Source organism: Manis javanica, chromosome X, assembly GCF_040802235.1.
Source record: "Manis javanica isolate MJ-LG chromosome X, MJ_LKY, whole genome shotgun sequence".
Classification (NCBI taxonomy): domain Eukaryota; kingdom Metazoa; phylum Chordata; class Mammalia; order Pholidota; family Manidae; genus Manis; species Manis javanica.
Window position 1 is genome coordinate 97501933 of NC_133174.1, and position 17936 is coordinate 97519868.

Sequence of the window (17936 nt, forward strand, 5' to 3'; positions counted from 1 at the left end):
TGAATTTGTGAACATTTAGTGCATGCTAGCATATTCGTGTGTGATCATTGCATACATGTGTTTTTATGTGATATTTGATATGAAAATATTTGTATAAGGGAATATGCAGAAGTACATGTAAGTGAATACACTACATTTTTTAGTTTCAATCATTTGTAAGCTTCTTCTTAAGTGTGAGAATGTTTGTTTTGATGTGCCTATGACATGCCACAAACTTGTGGCAGAAACAGAATTCTGTATAAACTACAGATGCCCTATACATAAAAAATTTTACTGGAGTTGCACTAGTTCTAAAGACTCTCCTCTTTTAGCCTACCTACTTTGTGTATTCATTCTGAGATGTATGAAGTCTTTCTGTGTAACCTTGATTACCACTGGGCATCAAAGATAAGGAAAGTAAGATGGGGTACAAATTGCAAAATTTCAAGTAATGACAGTGTTTTTGTCTAAGTCCAAAAGGACTCTGCACTCTCTCTCCCCTCAGTGATTTGACAAGTCTCCATATTTAATCTGGGGACAGCAAATCATGCAAGCAAAATCTTCCTCTAATGTGAGGTCAAACATCTTCATTTAGTTCTACAGTCTTCTCCAGAAATGGAATCAATTTAAGTTCATCGACATTTTTGTCTATAAACTGGCTTTTTATAGGGATTCCATTAAAAAGCTGTTATGGAAAGGCTCATGGTGAGTTGTCAATTGTTATAGTTTTTGAAAGATCTCTTTCAAGGATATTTAAGTCCTTTGTATGGTTTCCTTATACACAAACACAATATTCACAAAAAGGTGAGTGCCTGACAAGTTGTCCTTTATAGGATCTAATATGTTCAGTAACTTACCTGCATTTACATATTAGCAGCAGTGAAGAGAATGATCTTATACATCTGAGAAATTGTGTTTAAGAATTCCCTGAAGCAAAGTCTTAATCTCACATGTATCTGATAAATGTTATCTTTGAAAGGACTGGAAAAGTAAGTGTTGCATCTTCTAGCTCATTTAGACTACAGTGTACTGGGGTTTTACACAGGTTTAAAAGTGGGCAGAATTATGGTTTGCTCCTTATTTCCAACAGAAAAGCAGATTTCCTATTTAGTTGTTCTGTTAATAATGGAACATGCTTTATGAAATATAGGAGTCAAATACTTTCCCATCATATTCATAGGTGGCCTCTGCAGGAGCTGATGAATAACCACTACCTAGAGTTGCTGGTGCTTAAAGGATGGGATATCCTAATGAACTGTTTCTTCTGCTTCTTCTAAACTATTATTTATAAATACCTCACTTAAACTATTTGACTTGAATAAACCATGCCATTAGTTGGTTCAGTAGTGTTGGTAGTAGTCTCATCCACTTGTTCTGTATCAAGTGGTTTTACTATCTCTTCAGTTTCCACAACCTGTCCTGGAGAGTCTGATTCTGATGTGTCATTTTTATTCACTGGTAAAAAAAAGGTTGACAGGAAAAAATATGGTCCTTCACCATGTAGTCCTCAGCGGACTGCCAGAGGAAGGATTATATTCTAATTTTCCACTTTGTTTTATGTGTTGATTTGCCATTTCATAGCCAACAACTTTCAACATATTTGTTTTTTAGTTTTTTGTCTTGTTCCTGGTGTTGATGTGATCAAATTATCCATACCATCTCTAATTCTACTGTTTTGACACATTTTCTCTCTCTTGAATGTGCTTCCTTTAATGATTTTATAAACTGAAGCCAGCAAGCTGGTTTCATTCTTCGATGGATTTGCTCCTGAAGGCAGGCCATCACCAAACTGAATATTTCCTCTTTACTATGGCAGTACATTGTGTTTTGATTTGACCTGATTGCTAAGAAGTTTTCCTTGTTCTTTTATGGGTGTTTTATGTACAACTGAAATGACAGAAAAGTATCATCAGGCTCAGGATGGTCCTGACCATTAAATATGGGTTGTCTTTCCTGCTTAGCCTGCAGCAGCAATAGAACCAGCTTCTTTGGCCAGTTGCAATTTTTTATCTACTGACCTGCTATGCTGCACAAACAGGTGCCCACATGGAAAACCAGGCAGTTTCTTTTGACCAGTTTTTTTCCCCACTGAATGGGCTTGTATCGCAATGCTTAAGATGTCATGTGCTGCCTTGACGTCTTTGAGCCTCATATGGCCTCAAAAGCCTACGTATGACTTCCTTTGCTCTTGCCCAGTAAGGTCCCCTAGCCAGTGAGAAAGCCTTTCCACCTAGCTAGTTCTCTTATGGGCCTCTCTCTGGGAGCTACTCCATCTAGTCCACAGCCTGATGGGTTTCACTCCCTTGACAGACTGTAAAATTATTCAAACCAATCACATCCTCCTGAAGGAACTAAGGGTCATCTCACCCTCTTGCTACTACTACCAAGCCTGCCACTCAGAGTCCATGCTTGTTCACTCTGTTCCCAAGTGCAACCCTCATGTGGCCCTGTGTGGACTGCTATGCCCTCCTTTGGGGCTGTATATTTGATTAATAAACTTGTTAACTTTCTGGTGTCAGGTATTGTGGGTTTGGCCATCACATACTATTTAGGGTGGCATCCCTTTCTCACCAATGCAGTAAATAGGAGCAAATCAAAACCATGGTCAGACTTTCCTGTTTTTTTTGCATGTCTCATTTTTGGGGGGAAACTGCACCTTTTAGACACTATATTGTAGCAACTCTGGGTACTGGCCATTCCTCTGGTGCTTGTTATTGTTATTTATTCTTTTGTTTGTTTAGTGACTGGTTGGATTCTTTTACTGAAGTCTATCCTCCTTCAAAGCATGGAACATCTGATGTTGCTGTGCAGGGAACAAAGTACAGGCTTGGATACATCTACAGGTGCCCTGGGATGGCTGCTTTTTGTGGGGCTCTCTTTGATTGTTTCTTTCCCTGACCACACTCAGCTGTTAATCACTAACTGCTGGCCATGGCATAAATTGCTCAACATACTGAACCAATTAAATTTGGGCTCCTTTGATGGGTAGTTTTGAGGTCAGTGTTTGAGATTTGTTTGGATCCCAAGAGGGGTCTTCTTAGTTGTCCCTTTTCCTGATTGTCTCTGGTAAACTAGCTTTCCTACAGTTTCTTTTATTTCTAATGATTCTACCAATTTCCTCTTAATTGCTTTTAACCACAAACTCCATTATTTTTGAGAGAGCCTATATAGGTTTCAACTTCAGACTTTGTTGGAAGTTGATTCACTTCCTTTGGAAATTAACACTGAGCCCTGTTTTGAAAGGCAAAAAACCTCTCAGCTATGGATCGCAAGCTGTGAATGGTGAGCTTTTCAATGAGTGACACTCCTGATAGGAGCTGGGCACTCAGTTGAAAAGGGGCAGTAGTTTCAGGTCTCTTGTTCTGCATCTTCCACTGTGGAACCTCTTACCAAGTTGGGGCTCCATATTCTCAGCAGTGCTGTATCCAAGGTAATCCTGAGTGGAGACTGCAGGGAAGATGGGAACCTTTGGACAGTACTCACCTGGAACTTAGTGTCAGCAAAAGATAGCTGGGGACAATATGAGAAATACTGATGCTTTGCTGTTTCTGGAAAAATCCCTCAGGGAGCTGGGGGAAGAAGGAGCCCTGTTTCTTTAATTGCACCAGTCTGGAGTGGAGTTTCTCTCTGCTTACGTAAGAATGGTGAGGGAGGGTATAGGTCATGGTTCAAATGCCACAGATTTTCACTGTCTCTATCAAATTTTAGTAGATTTTCTTGAGTAAATATTTCTTCACTTGATGTATGCACTTAGGACCATTTCTAGACAATTTAAATGGTTAGGTGTTTTTTAAAAATAATTCTCACCATTTTTTCCATTTTTTACTGGGCAGCAGATCAAAAGAGTTCTTCCTGCTACCATGCCAGAAGTGGAACTTCTAACAATCTATATTAGTCAGTTCCTTAAATACCTCTGTAGGGAAGTTGGGGTTCCTGTGGCCAGGATCCTCACTGAACTTAAACCACCTGATGATGTAACTGGCCTGTTGCTGGGCTGCCACTTCCACACCTGTAGGCAATAAGCTATTATTGCGCTAATAGAGAGCTCGGCCCAGTGCTCTGGGCGGAGGTAGAGACACTAGTGCTCAATCTACTGCCAGGAGAACAAGCCGGGAAATAAATGCTTTCACCTCAAAGAACGTTCTACTGTCATTTCTTTGGTCACACTGAAGCCATAGCAAACTTGCTGGGGGATGGAACCCATGGGCAAGGTAATTGGCGAAGTTGGCAGGGTTCATTGTTGACCAAGGAGAAGACAGGCTGCCCTTATGGGAGGGGTGCTTCAGTGGGCTGTCCCTATGAATGGGGATATAGTGGATTGTCACCCAATGCATATGTGGTCTGAGCGGGCTTGCTTTCTAGAGGGCTGGGCCCCACCCCAGGACTGGAGGCAAGTGGAAGTGATAGCTGAGGCAGTAAGGATAGCCCTTGGTATAGTAGGTAGGTGTTTTGAGAGACAGAGTGTCTGTGAGGCAGTGGGGACTGTGGGTTGGCTGCTTCTCACAGTATTAAAAAAGTCTACAGAAGAGAAGGACACATTCCTGAAAAAGGCCCAAGAAATGGTGGCATGAGAATGTGAGCTGCAAACTGATGCGAATTCACTGAAGAAGGAAATAGCATTGATGGGAGAGGAGGCAGCACGAGAACACCAGCAGTGAGGCGCCATTGAAGAGGTAAAAGATTCCTTGCAGAATGAGATGGCAGCACTGCCAGGTGCCCTGAAGGAGGAAAAGGCCATCAAGGAAAAAGACGAACTCCTGAGGGAAGCACAGGTGGAGGTGGCGCGAGAACGCCAGCTGTGAAGCATTGAGGCGAAAGTAAGAGAGCTGCTGAAGACTGAGCTAGCACTGCTGCGAGGCACAGTAGAAAAGATAAAGGATGTAGCAGAGGAGGCACTCAGGGGAAGGGAGAGAAATGTGCTATCAGCCCCGGAAATGGAGGCATTGGGGAAGGATGAAGGGATGGTGCCAGGGGCACTGACCCTTCCTCTATTGAAAGCACACACAGTGGTTGTAAATAAAATAAAAACCCAGCAGCTGAGAGTTCCCTAAGGAGAGGCACAGACCCTCCCCAGGTCGTAGAGAACTCTATGCTCTCCCCCTATACTCAGGCTGAGCTGGTGGATTTGGGCTCCCGGTTTACGCAGAAGCCTTGAAGTCAATATCAGCTTGGCTCCTGTGTCTGTGGGACTTAGGGGTGGATGGAATTGTTCTGTCGGGATCAGAGATGGGAAAGCTGGCTTCCCTGACAGTGCAGCCTGCCTTGAGGCAGCGATTATAAAATGAACATTAGACCCCAGGGAGTCACTCCCTCCTCGATTGCCTTATGGCTGCACTTCATGCTGTGTGGCCCAATCTGGGTGATCTACCATCCTCTCCTGTTAGATGGCAGACATATGCTGAGCTCCAACAGGTATTACAAGAGTTAGGCATAAGAAATGCCATCTGTAGGCCAGAAAATCATGACTCAAATGAGGAGCCTTTTACTATAGGTATAAGAAATCTTGTGCTTCAAATGGCTTCCACATCCCTCTTTGAACATTCTTGCCCCTCACTGAGAGCAGCTCATTAGTGAGGTTACATGTACAATAGCAGACTTAGGAGAGGCTGTAGCAATGAAGACACAGAGAGAAGTAAGGTCTGCTACTCATAAGAAGAATTTAAAGGGCTCCATGAAGGGTGTGAGGACCGAGATGTGGGTTTTAATATGGGCAGGAGCAGATAGAAGGAAATTAGATGGGAAGTCAAATAGGATCTTACTGGAGCTATGGCAACAACTGAAACCAGGGCAGCAGTTCCAGCCATTAAGACCAAAGAGTCAGAGGTCAGAGACAGAGCCACAAGTCTGACCTGTGTATTTGCAAGACTTCCTGCTGGAGCCAACCTCACTTGAGCCCACACAGGAAGTGATTGGGGAACATGGTTTGACTGAGGGGAAGGTCAAGGTATCTTCCCTGAGGGACCAGGGTGCACTGGAGGCCACCTATTGAAATAGCTATCCATTGGACCTTAGTGAACATACATTGTTTCCTGGCTCTGGTGGACACATGGGGCTGAATGTTCACTGATTTATGGTAACCCTGAGCAGTTCTGCAGGACCCCCACTACCATAGATGGATATGGGGGTAAGGCTATCAGAGTGAAACAAGCCCAAATCCTTTTGGGAATAGGGCATCTTCCCCCAAAAGAGTATAATGTGCATATATCTCCTATCCCTGAGTATATTTGGGGGATTGATATTCTGCAGGGCCTATGGTTGCAGACCACTGTGGTGAGCTCAGACTGAGAGTATGTGTGGTGAAGGCAGTTCTGATGGGACATGCTAGGCACCCACCCATAGCTTTGTTGTTCCTCAGAGGGTGACTAACACCAAATAATACAAACTTCCTGGAGGGCATAAATAGATTGGAGAAACTCTCCAGGAGCTGGAAAAGGTGGGTATTATAAAGCCCACCCATAGTCCTTTCAATTACCCAGTGTAGCCAGTAAAAAAGTCAGATGGCTCCTGGAGTATGCCTGGATTACAGAGAACTGAATAAAGTCATACCCCCTATGCATACTGCTGTCCCCTCTATTGCAGGCTTGATGGATACCCTCAGCCATGAACTAGGAACATACCATTATGTGATAGATCTTGCTAATGCCTTCTTTTCCATTGACATTGAGCAGGAAAGTCAGGAACAGTTTGCCTTCATGTGAGAATGCTGGCAATGGACTTTCACCATCCTTCCACAGGGATACCGTCCCTCCACATCCCCAGCATGAACTTGTAGCCTATGACTTGGCTACATGGGAGAAACTGCCAATGGTGCAACTGTACCATTATATTGATGATGTCATGCTCATGTCTGATTCTCTTTCAGATCTAGAAGGTACAGCACCTAGACTGCTGCAACATTTACAGGAGAAAGGATGGGCTATGAACAGCACCAAGGTTCAGGGACCTGGTTTGTCTGTCAAATTCTTGGGGGTTGTCTGGTCGGGTAAGACCAAAGTTATACCAGAAACAATTACAGATAAATTCCAGGCCCTTCCTACCCCTACAACTGGAGCATTGCTACAGGAGTTTTGGGGTCTTCTAGGCTACTGGAGAGTATTTATCCCCACTTGTCAGGTTACATGTTCTGAAGCCCTTATACCAGTTGATATGAAAGGGTATCAGGTAGGACTGGAGTGAGACATGTGCATCTGCATTTACTACAGCAAAATGGGCTGTCTAGGCCACGCAGACCTTGAGTATGATAACCCTTTGAGTCCCTGTGAGCTGTATGTTCATGTGACTGAAGACGGTTATGGCTGGGGAGTCTGGCAGTGGTTTGAACAAACTCACCAACCTATTGGATTTTAGGCACGAGTCTGGAAAGGGGCAGAAGTATGAAACACTTTGGTAGAAAAACAACTGTCTGGAGGATTAAAGATGGTGGCGTGAGAGGTGAGACAGAGGTTTCCTCCTAAAACTGCATATAATATGAAAGCATAATTAATACAACTAATCCTGAAAGAGCAACAGGAAAGAGGACTGTGCCAGACTACATACAAATGAAGAAAAGAGGAGACCTCACAGAACAGGGTAACTTTCCAAAGCTGTGGCCCAGCAGGACCCAAGCCCTTCCAGCACCCCAGCTCACCAGCAGGAGGAAGAGAAACATAGTGGGGAAGGAGTGGAGGCCTGGGACTGCTGAATACCTAATGCAGGAGATCTGCTCTGGGACCAAAACCTGCATTTCATGGTGCTTGCATGGTACTCTTGTGATTAGGGGGTTGGAAAGCTAAGACAGGCAGAATTCCTAGAAAGACTGGAAAGCAGGGATCCATATCTGGCTGTTCTGGGACAAAAGAAAGGTGGACAGTCTGAGAGACTTCCTAACAAGGAAGACCTTAGCAAGAGGGCTGCTAAAGGGGCAATGATTGGACAGAGTTTACTGCTCAGGAGAAAGGACAGGTAGACAAAATTGTCCAGGTGCACTCTGACCAGCAGGTTGATTAGCTTTCACGATCTTCAGGTGCTCCAGCTCCCTGGCTGGCTACACAGCTCCTAGGACCCCCTCTGTGATATGCAGCCTACGTTGCCTTTCTCCTGGCCAGCCCCACCTGGCTCACAAACCGGCAAACCTTACCCTGGCATTAGGCCATCCAGAGGGAAGATGTGTCTACAGCAATGACAAATGCAAAGCATAGAGGCTTATACCTGTGTGCTCAGCCCACTGGTTCAGGCAGTGGAGGCAGGCAAAGCAGCCTGGAAGCAGGAAACAGTTCTTTCCTCCCCCCAGACACCAACACCACTCCCTGTGACCCCTGACATTGCTTCAGGGGCTGAACAGCTCCAGAGAGTAGAGCTTCTGAACACTAGAGGGCGCCATATACAAATATGAAATGCCAGAGAAACCTGGTTCAAAGTAAAATTATTAATACAACTCCTGAGAAAAATTTAAATGACATCAACCTCATGAATCTTCCTGAAAGGGAGTTCAAAATAAAAATCATTAACATGCTCATGGAGGTATGGAAAAATGTTCAAGAATTCAGGAATGAATTCCAGTCGGAGATCCAATCATTTAACAGCACAACAGAGGGTATTAAAAGCAGATTAGATACACTGGAGGAGATGATAAATGAAATAGGAACTAGAGAAGTGGAATACAAAGAAGCTGAGGCACACAGAGAAAAAAGGATCTATAAGAATGAAAGAATATTGAGAGAACTGTGTGACCAATCCAAATGGAACGATACTTGCATTATAGGGGTACCAGAAGAAGAAGAGAGAAAAAAAGGGATAGAAAGTGTCTTTGAGGAGGTAATTTCTGAAAATTTCCCCAGTCTGGGTAAGGAGATAGTCTCCCAGGCCATGAAGATGCACAGATCTCCCAACACAAGGGACCCAAGGAAGACAATACCAAACTATATAGTAATTAAAATGGCAAAGATCAAGGATAAGGACAGACTATAAAAAGCAGCCAGAGAGAGAAATAAGATCACAATCAAAGGAAAGCCCATCAGGCTATCATCAGACTTCTCAGCAGAAAGCTTACAGGCCATAAGAGAGTGGTATTTAATGATGTATTTAATGCAATGAAGCAGAAGGGCCTTGAACCAAGATTAGTTTATCTGGCAAGATTATCATTTAAATTTGAAGGAGGGATTAGACAATTTCCAGATAAGCAAAAGCTAAGAGAATTTACCTGACACAAACCATCTCTACAGTGTACTTTGGAGGGAACTGCTTTAGATTGAAGTGTTCCTAAGGTTTAATGGCTGTCACCAGAGGTAATAAAACCATGGTAAAGAAAGTAGAACAGCTAATTACTAAATGAAAAATTAAATTAACTATACCCAAAGTCAATCAAGGGATAGACAAAGAGTACAGAATATGATACCTAATATATAAAGAATGGAGGAGGAAGAAAAAGGAAGAGAAAAAAATAAACTTTAGATTGTGTTTGTAAGAGCATATTAAGTGAGTTAAGTTAGACTCTTAGATAGTAAGGAAGTTAACCTTGAACCTTTGGTACCACGAATCTAAAGCCTGCAGTGGCAATAAGTACATACCTATTGATAATCACCCTAAATGTAAATTGACTTAATGCAACAATCAAAAGACATAGTGTCACCGAATGGATAAAGAAACAAGACCCATCTATATGCTGCCTACAAGTGACTCACTTTATACCCAAAGACATACACAGACTAAAAGTGAAGGGATGGAAAGAAATATTTCATGCAACTAATAGGGAGAAAAAAGCAGGAGCTGCAGGACTTGTATCAGACAAAATAGACTTCAAAACAAAGAAAGTCATAGGAGACAAAGAGGGACATTACATAATAATAAAAGTGTCAATCCAACAAGAACATATAACCATTATAAATATCTATGTGCCCAACACAGGAGCACCTACATATGAGAAACAAATACTAACACAATTAAAGGGGAAATAGAATGCAATGCATTGATTCTAGGAGACTACAACACTCCACTCACTGTGAAGGACTGATCGAACAGACAGAAAATAAGTAAGGAGACAGAGGAATTGAACAACACATTAGAAGAGATGGACCTAGAAGACATCTACAGAACTCTACACCCAAAAGCAGCAGAATACACATTCTTCTCAAGTGCACATGGGATATTTTCAAGACTAGATCATATACTATGCCACAAAAAGAGCCTTGGTAAATCCAAAAAGATTGAAATTGTACCAACCAGTTAATCAGACAGCAAAGGTATGAAACTAGAAATAAATTTTCAAAGAAAATGAAAAACCTCACATCCATATATAGGCTTCACAACATGCTCCTAAATAACCAATGGATCAATGACCAAATAAAAACAGAGATCAAGTAATATATGGAGACAAATCACAACAATAATTCAACACTGCAAAATCATTGCGATGCAGTGAAGTCTGTGCTAAGAGGAAAGTATATTGCAATATAGGCCTACCTCAGGAAAGAACAACAATCCCACATGAGCAGTCTAAACTCACAATGAACAAAACTAGAAAAAGAGAACAAATGAGGCTCAAAGTCAGTAGAAGGAGGGACATAATAAAGATTAGAACAGAAATAAATAAATTCAAGAAGAATAAAACAAAAGAAAGAACCAATGAAAGCAAGAGCTGGTTCTTTGACAAAATAAACAAAATAGATAAACTCATAGCCAGACTTATCAAGAAAAAAAGAGTCAACTCACATAAACAGAATCAAAAATGTGAAAGGAAAAATCACTAAGGACACTACAGAAATACAAAGAATTATTGGAGAATACTATGAAAAATTATATGCCAATAACTGGATAACCTAGAAGAAATTGACAACTTTCTAGAAAAAATACAACATTCCAAGGATGACCCAGAAAAACACAAAAAATCTGAACAAACTAATTACCAACAATGAAATTGAACTGGTAGTCAAAAGCCTACCTAAGAACAAAAACCAGGACTAGATGGCCTCACTGCTGAATTTTATCAAACATTTAGTGAAGACCTAGTACCCATCCTCCTTAAAGTTTTCTAAAGAGTAGACGAAGAGGGAATACTTACAAACTCATTCTATGAGGCCAGCATCACTCTAATACCAAAACCAGGCAAAGATACCACAAAAAAAGAGAATTACAGACCAATATCACTGATGAATGTAGATGCAAAAATACTTAACAAAATATTAGCAAACCGAATTCAAAAATACATAAAAAATATCATCTATCATGATCAAGTAGGATTTATTCCAGGTATGCAAGGATGGTACAACATTCAAAAATCCATCAATATCATCAACCACATCAACAAAAAGGACAAAAAAACACATGGTCACCTCCAAAGATGCTGAAAAATATTTGACAAAATTCAACATCCATTCATGATAAAAACTCTCAACAAAATGGGTACAGAGGGCAAGTACTTCAACATAATAAAGGCCATATTTGAAAATCCCACAGTCAACATTACACTTAACAGCGAGAAGCTGAAAGCTTTTCCGTTAAGATCAGGAACAAGACAAGGATGCCCACTCTCCCCACTATTATTCCACATTGTTCTAGAGGTCCCTGCCACAGCAATCAGACAACACAAAGAAATAAAAGGCATCCAGATTGGTGAGGAAGAAGTCAAACTATCCCTGTTTACAGATGACATGATATTGTACATAAAAAACCCTAAAGAATCCACTCCAAAATTACTAGATCTAATATTTTAATTCAGCAAATTTGCAGGATACAAAATTAATACACAGAAATCTGTGACATTACTATACACTAACAACGAACTAGCAGAGAGAGAAATCAGGAGAACAATTCCATTCACAATTGCATCAAGAATAATAAAATACCTAGGAATAAGCCTAACCAAGGAAGTGAAAGACCTATACTCTGAAAACTATAAGACAATCATGAGAGAAATTGAAGAATATATCAATAAATGGAAACACACCCTGTGCTCATGGATAGGAAGTATTAATATTGTCAAAATGGCCATCCTGCCTAAAGCAATCTATAGATTCAATGCAATTCCTATCAAAGCACCAACAGCATTCTTCAACGAACTAGAGAAAATCATTCTAAAATTCATGTGGAACCACAAAAGACCCCGAATAGACAAAGCAATCCTGAGAAGGAAGAATAAAGCTGGGAGGATTATGCTCCCCAACTTCAAGCTCTACTGCAAAGCCACAGTAATCCAGACAATTTGGTAGTGACACAAGAAGAGACCCATAGACCAATGGAAATGACTAGAGAGCCCTGATATAAACCCAAACATATATGGTCAATTAATATATGATAAAGGAGGCATGGCCATACATTGGGGAAATGACTGCCTCTTCAACAGCTGGTTTTGGCAAAACTGGACAGCTACATGCAAGAGAATGAAACTGGATTATTGTTTAACCCCATACACAAAAGTAAACTCAAAATGAATCGGAGACCTGAATGTAAGTCATGAAACCATAAAACTCTTAGAAGACAACATAGGCAAAATCTCCTGAATATAAGCATGAGCAACTTCTTCCTGAACACATCTCCTCAAGCAAGGGAAACAAAAGCAAAAATGAACTCATGGGACTACATCAAACTAAAAAGTTTCTGTACAGCAAAGGACACCATCAACAGAGTAAAAAGGCATGCTACAGTATGAGAGAATATATTTGTAAATGACAAATCTGACAAAGCATTAACATCCAAAATATATAAAGAATTATAACTATATAAATATATAAATATACACACCTCAACACCCAAAAAGGAAATAACCCAATTAACAAATGAGCAGAGGATATGTAGAGACAGTTCTCCAAAGAAGAAATTCAGATGGCCAACAGACACATGAAAAGATGCTCCACATCACTTATCATCGGGGAGATACAAATTTAAACTACAATGAGATATCACCTCACACCAGTAAGGATGGCCAGCATCGAAAAGACAAAGAACAATAAATGCTGGCGAGGATGCGGAGAAAGGGGAACCCTCCTACACTGCTGGTGGGAATGTAAGTTAGTTCAACCATTATGGAAAGCAATATGGAGGTTGCTCAAAGAACTAAAAATAAAAATACCATTTGACCTGGGAATCCCACTGCTTGGAATTTACTCAAAGAATACAAGTTCTCAGATTCAGAAAGACATGTGCACCCCTATGTTTATTGCAGCACTTTTTACAATAGCCAAGATATGGAAGCAACCTAAGTGTTCATCAGTCGATGAATAGATAAAGAATAGGTGGTACATATACACAATGGAATACTATTCAGCCATAAGAAAGAAACAAATCCTACCATTTGCAACAACATGGATGGAGCTGGAGGATATTATGCTCAGTGAAATAAGCCAGGCAGAGAAAGACAAGTGCCCAAGGATTTCCCTCATTTGTGGACTATAACAATGAAGCAAAACTGAAGGAACAAAATAGCAACAGACTCAGGGATTCCAAGAAGGGACTAATGGTTACCAAAGGGGGTGTGTGTGGGAGGGCAGGTGGGGAGAGACAGAGAAAGGGATTGAGCTGTATTATGTTTAGTATAGATACTGTGGGGGATCTCAGGGAAAACAGTGTAGCACAGAGAAGGCAAATAGTGAATCTGTGGCATCTTACTACACTAATGGACAGTGACTGCACTGGGATATGGGTGGGGACTTAATAATATGGGTAAATGTAGTAAACACATTGTTTTTTCATGTGAAACCTTCATAAGAGTGTATATCAATCATACCTTAATAAAAAAATTTTTAAAAACTGAGCCAGGGGTCTGAGACCCTCCTTGGGACAAACCAACGTTCCTTGAGTCCAGTGGCCATAGCAGACTATTGCCAGTGAGCAGCAGGCTTCCTGAGGCAGGAGTGCAAGGCAGAGGCAAGGGGGTTGAGGAGACAGAAGGGCAGGGCTGTCACGGGCATGGTCCCTCCCTCCACAGGTCGCATCATCCCGCCTGGTCCCCCAGAGGGGCTCCTGGTAGCCCAACACAGATATGTTTCTTCCGTCAAGAAACTAAGACAGGCTCAGGTTCACAGGGACCATTGGGAGAGAAGGTGGTGATCCTGAAAGGGGGCCACAGACCCTGCACCCCATGCAGAGCTGGAGCCTGACCCTCTACTCCTCTTGGGCAAGATCTCCGGCCCCCGTGGATGCCTGCAGGACCAATCCTGTGGGTGCCCTGGTCCTGGCACAATGCGGGCCCCCAGTGAGGTGGCCGAGTCCCGGGTTCCCACCTCATTCTCTCTCCTCTCTGGGGCCTTCAGAGGCCACCTGGAGGAAAGAAGGGAGGCAGGGATGGTGAAGCAGCCTGGAGCCTCAGCTCCAGATGTGGCTCCTTGTGGCCCTGAAGGAGGGACCCAGGGCTGTCTAGGTGGGAGCTGCCCAGGAGGAAAAAGAGGTAGGAGGGCAAGAAGGAGACACAAATGGAAAGACGCTTGGCAACCTGGAACTGTCAATCCCTTCTTCCTATTTTTGGCTTTGCACAGTGCCACCAGGAAGTGCTTCCCCCAGTTCTTGCGCCTGGTAAGGTCCTACGTTCTCCATCATCTCCTCCTGACATTGACGACCACCGCCCCTGTCCTCAAGCCATTTGGGCCTTACCTGGATTATATGTTTGTGTCACACCCTTATCCACCTTAGGGTACATGAGCTCTTGAAAGAGACATGAAAATGTCCATACAACACACACATAGGCAAAAGTTGCATATGATAGAGACTTTCCAGGGCTCTGTGATGAAGATGCCTACTGTAATACTGCCTATGGAATTCACAGGGCCCTTTCACACCTGACCTCTGACCCTCACCCTCTCCTAGGTCCATCCTTTTCCCTGATCATCCCGGGCCATCTCCCTGGTCTCCACTGCTGACTACCTCTTCCCTCTCCAGGATGGCAAGGAGTTACCCCCAACACTTATCACTGGCATTGACAGATGCTACTTGAAAAAGCCCCGCAAGGTGAGGAACAGTGTCGAACAACATTTAGGGTATGCAAGGGAGGCTTACATCAGCCCCATAGTCTCATCTCAAATGGAAGCTTCTTTAGTTCCAGGGAAGCTATAAAGGATTTGATGCACTGGGGAGTCTGGTCCTGCCATTCCTGCAGCTGTAAGTACCCCTGGGACCAGGAGTATGGGTGGGCAGGGACAGGAGGGGCCTCCCAAGCTCAGGACTGCTCACTGCATCCTTGAAATACCATGTGGGGTCCAGACCACAGAGAGACAGACTGTCCTTCTCACTCCCCCACAGTTATTATGTGATCTATGACTGTGGAGACTGACAAGGTCTCCTGGGCTCTTACCACATCAAGGCCTGCTTCTCCCTGACCGTTCCCTTCAGCTCCGAGACCCCAGCCCTGTGAGTACCGCAGCTCAGACTCTGCTCTGAGGCCAGCTCCTGGGAACACCCACCTGGCCAGAGCCCCGTTCCTCTTTATTCTCCCAGAAGCGGCTTGTGCGAGTATGCCAAGAACAGCAGGAATATAAAGGAGCTCAAGGATCCCTGTGCATGTGTGGTGGGCAAGACTGGAGGGGCCAGGGGATGGGACAGGCAGGTCATGGGCTTAGGGTGTGGCTGCCCCAACCTTGGCTAGCTTCTCCTCCCCCACAGTTCTGAGGGTTCAGCTGCTGAAGCAGACACAGCCTGAGGTCCTTTGCTCCCTGTGCATGTTGTCTGGAACTCAGCATAACTTCAGCTCCTTAGTGATGGACATGTGTCTCCATTCAGTGAGCACCTGCCCCCTCCCTGGGGCTGGCCCAGAGAGCCTCAGGTGGGTGGGAGGTTTGGGTGGTGCTGAGCACGCAGGCACTTCCCTTTCAGGAGACCATGCTCTGATTCTCTGTCAACGGGGTCTTCAAGGTAGGTGAGCCTGTGCAGGAGGCTCTCTGCAGATGCCCCCATGCTTCCTCCTGTTTGGCAGGCTCTCTCTCAGAGCTCTCCCAGCTTCCATGTCCCCTTTCCTGCCCATCCTATTCCCGCTGTTGTTCTCTGCCTCCACTCTGCCCCCAACCATCCAGGTCTGATCTGCATCCATGGCTGTCGGGCACCCACAGCTTGGGCACCAGCGACACAGGCCGTGCGAGTTTGCTGGCTCTCATCCTAGGTCTTCACCCTGTGACTTCGGGCCCAGCACCTAACCTCCCAGTTTCCTTATTTGCACACTGGGGCTAAATGAACCCACCTCTTGGGAAGCTGTGTAAAATGAATTAAATGGGCTTGTGAAATGGTTGTCACAGGGCCTGGCACACTGTAGGGGTCCTAGTTGCCCTCCCCTTTCATTATGCCCTGACTCTCAGACAACGTTTATCCTCTTCGGCGGGAATACCAAGTCCGACCCTGACTGGGAACTGGCATACTCGCACAAGCCGCTTCTGGGAGAATAAAGAGGAACGGGGCTCTGGCCAGGTGGGTGTTCCCAGGAGCTGGCCTCAGAGCAGAGTCTGAATTGGTGATCCCGTCAATCAGTGTCCTTGCCTCTAATTAGTTACCACATAGTTATGTCAGTATCCTCTCCTCACTCTTTACAGATGTTTCCTCACCATTTGGTATTACTGGGGAGAACAAAATATTCAGTGAGAGCATGGGAAGCATGTGGGCCTCTATGGGATTTTGTTGTTTATTGCCTTTGAAGTGGATGGAATGTCTCAGGATTCAAATCCAGGTAGTCTGAGTTGAAAGCCCAGGGACTGCCTTTGCCATCTTCTCTCTCAGACTTGGGTGATGGCATGGACCTCTGAAACATGGATAACCACGCAGTCTGATGCAAGCCTCCCTTTTTAGTAAGCCCTTCAATAGCTTGATCTTTCTTGAAAGGCTTTATGATCAGCTCACAGGGTAACAGAAAAAGCCTCAAGTGGGCCTTCCTGCAAAGTATACAATGAACCTGATTTTCTGGGGCAACTACCGGAGAAGTGCTCTCAAGCAGCACTTAGCAAGTTCACCACTTCCCGTGCTCAATTCTACACTGCAATAATTGTCTCAAGCATGCACAAAACTGTTCCATGTTTCGTAATTGTGTCCAGTTTGCCATGCTGCAAATTGGTGGGGGATAGGGTAAGAAGCAGAGAGGGGGAGAAGACTTCATGCTGGGATAAAACAGCCATTACTTGGTGACCTGCATTCAGCTCTCTACACCATAAACATTGCCGTGTAAACTCAAATGCTGTCCTCACACGTAGAATATCCAGCTATGGATCCGAGGAATTGGTGATCCCGTCAATCAGTGTCCTTGCCTCTAATTAGTTACCACATACTTATGTCAGTATCCTTTCCTCACTCTTTACAGATGTTTCCTCACCATTTGGTATTACTGGGGAGAACAAAATATTCACTGCCACGGCAAAGCTGGGGGCTTTGTTATGGGTATTATTCCTGAAAATAACAGTTTCTCGAACATTGGCAGTCTATGGGGCATCTATAACCAGAAGATCGAATGACCCAGAACTGACTCTACCTCTAACCTTGCCAGCTGATTGCACATCCTTTCCTCACCACCCTTATAACAGACACCGCTTTGTCAGTCAGTGTTGCTTAAACCAGGCATCGCTCAAGTACTAAGAGTCCCCACTGACTGAATAGCAACTGTGCCAGGCACTGTGCCAAGCACTTCATGGGAGGAACTCAGTTACTCTTCATACCATGCCTGGGAAGTAAACGTGTCATTTCACTTTTTATGGATGAAGAAACTAAACCACAAAAGAGCGTCATGTGCCCAAGGTCGTACAGATAGGAAGCTCGGGAGCCAACAATCAAGTATGTCTTGACTAAATTACCAGACTAGGGGCGAGGTTCTCCTACCTCTTGCCACTCAGTTTCCAGGCGCTCATCAAAAAGCAGCGCAGGCAGGGACTTTCAACCGCTTTCACTCACTACTTTGAATGAGGACATTCAATACAAGGTATCAGGAAGCCAACCCATATCCTCCAGAACAGGACAAAGGTCCCTGGCATTTCCTCTTCAGGAAAACCATGTCTTTGTCAACATCCCATCTTTGTCATCCAAAC

General features: G+C 43.7%; 1 pseudogene; it reads right to left on the reverse strand.

Moving 5' to 3' along the window:
- Nucleotides 1-505: 505 nt before the first annotated feature.
- Nucleotides 506-16031, reverse strand: LOC108389428 (CTD small phosphatase-like protein 2 pseudogene; annotated as a pseudogene).
- Between the last annotated feature and the right edge of the window lie 1905 nt (nucleotides 16032-17936).